The sequence below is a fragment of the Sciurus carolinensis genome, chromosome 5, assembly GCF_902686445.1.
Source record: "Sciurus carolinensis chromosome 5, mSciCar1.2, whole genome shotgun sequence".
NCBI lineage: Eukaryota > Metazoa > Chordata > Mammalia > Rodentia > Sciuridae > Sciurus > Sciurus carolinensis.
In genome coordinates this window covers 91,179,847-91,182,263 of record NC_062217.1, presented here as the reverse complement: position 1 = coordinate 91,182,263, position 2,417 = coordinate 91,179,847, and the positions used below count along the sequence as shown (strand labels likewise).

General features: G+C 52.7%; 1 pseudogene; it reads left to right on the top strand.

The window, feature by feature from the left end:
* Window positions 1-234: 234 nt before the first annotated feature.
* On the top strand, window positions 235-1,881 carry LOC124985469 (solute carrier family 35 member E1-like; annotated as a pseudogene).
* The last annotated feature ends 536 nt before the right edge of the window (window positions 1,882-2,417 follow it).

Genomic DNA, 2,417 nt, shown 5'->3' with positions numbered 1-2,417 from the left:
GTAATTTTTTTTTTTTTTTAAGTAGAAGTACACTGTAAAATAATGATAAGCACAGGCACAGTGGCACAAACAACTTTGGAGGCTGAGGGAGGAAGAGCCCAAGTTCAAAAGCTACCCTCAGCAAATTAGCCCTAAACAATTCAGCGAGTTCCTGTCTCAAAATAAAAAATAAAATGGGCTGGGGTCAGGGACGGCGGGAAGCTGCGACTACTCAGGGACGACCATACCGGCGGGATGGCGGCTGCGGCAGCAGCGGTGGGTTTGGGCGCTGGGGGCCAGGGTGAGGTGGGCAGTGGCAGCAGGACACGCGGGTGGCAGCGCTGTGCCTGCTGTGTTTCGCGCTGAGCGCGGGGGGCAACATGGTCAACGAGGTGATTCTGAGAGCCTTTTGGTTCCGGGTGACCGTGTCGCTGTGCCATGTCCTGGCGCTGCGCGCAGAACTCCCGCCCCTCCAGCGCTACTGCGTGTGTCCCCCGCGCCGCCTGTCTCCTCCGCGGCCCGGCCGGCATCTACCGGCTGGTCCGCTGCTGCCGCCAGGCTTCTCTTCCCGCTAAGTGCTGCGGCTCGCCTTTGGCAAGTATTTCGCGTCCGCGTCAGCACACCTCAGCATCTGGAAGGTGCCCGTGCCCTACGTGCACACTGTCAAGGCCACCATGCCCATCTGGTGGTCCTCTTGTCCCAGATCATCATAAAGGAGAAGCAGAGTACCACGGAGTACTTGTCACTCATCTCCATCATCAGCGGCGTCCTGCTGGTCACCATCACCAAATTGTCGTTTGATATGTGGGGACTTGTCAGTGCCCTTCTGCCACACTGTGCTTCTGGCTTCAGAACATATTCTCCGAAAAGGTATTGAGATTCACAGATTCACCATCTCCACCTGGCTGAACATCTTGGGCTGCCACACTGTCTTCTTTATGATCCCCACATGGTCCTGGTGGACCTCTCAGCTTTCCTGGTCAGCAGTGACTTGACCTATGTCTCCCACTGGTCCTGGACACTCCTGTTCCTGGCTGTAAGTGACTTCTGTAACTTTGCCCAGATGTCATTGCCTTCAGCATCCTCAACCTCATCAGCCCCCTGAGCTACTCAGTAGCCAACGCCACAAAGAGAATCATGGTCATCACAGTGTCTCTGATCATGCTGCGCAACCCCATCACCAGCACCAATGTCCTGGGCATGATGACAGCCATTCTGGGGGTCTTCCTGTGATGCAAACCAGCAAACCAGGAGGTACCTCCTCCCAGTCTCAACAGCAAATCTGAGCAACAAGGAGCACCATCAGAGCTCACTGGAGAAGCCCCACAACATCATCCTCTTCACCCAGTATGGGGACTATCAGTATGGCCTCAACAACATCCTGACAGATCATTTTCAATACAATGGGTAGAGCCACCCAAACTCATACACTTTGAACTGCTATGATGTATAGAGTCTAGAGGCTGGGACAGGACATCCTGCGATGCCTTCCCCTGTCCCCCAGCAGTATCAGATTTCTGACAAGCAGTGAATGTACAACCCTGATGAGAGAACCATGGGTGACTTACCATCAGAAGACTCTGGGGTTTCTGGTCCCCCCAATGGGCAGAAGGGGACATGACTGCAGCGTGGATGGAGATGGGCTCTGAGCAGAGGGAGATCCAAATACAGATTGGTTACATTCTTTCTTCCTGGAGTCTGTCATCACAGGCCATGACCCTGTGGAGTAACTGACCAAATTTCACCTTTCCATATGGAGTTCTTCCTTAAGCAATGTATTTCACACTTCTTGCTCAGCTTTCCAGGTGACATCCTGGACAGAGAAGTGTCACTGGCTCTCTGTGGTGCCAAATCTGCGAGTACTTGTCACCGCCTGCAGCAACAATTTGCGCGGGTCTTTATGGGTGGTGGACTGGAAACTGAGCTACCTCTATCTCTGAGCTGCTTCCTTACTTGCTTGCTTGTTTATAGAGGATAGAGGAAATGAGGTTTACTTGCTTTGAGAGGAGAGAGAGAGAGAAAGGCTTTGCTTAAGAGAGAAAGAGAGACTTTGCTTGAGAGAGAGAGACTACACTTTCAGAGATCTTATCTTCTAGTTCTGCTGCTGCTTCTTAAAGGTGCGTCCTGCATCCTGTGAACTAAGGGTGCGTCTATCTGAGGTGCTTCTTAGTGATGTGTCCCGCATACTGCGATCTGCCTATCTGTGATCTACAACCTAAAGATGTGTTCAGTTCTCCGCTCTGCGATTGATCTTCCGCCGCTGCCCCTACTTGCTGTTTCTATCTGCTTGCTGTTTCTTCTTTTTCCTTTCTGCTAATGGCTTCTCTGCTTCTTTCTGCTGTCTGCTGCTCTTACTCTCGCGCCCCCGCCCACTGCCCACTTATATTCCCTCCAGGAGGCGGAGGGCGGCCCCGCCAGTTGCTATCAGGTGGGGAGCC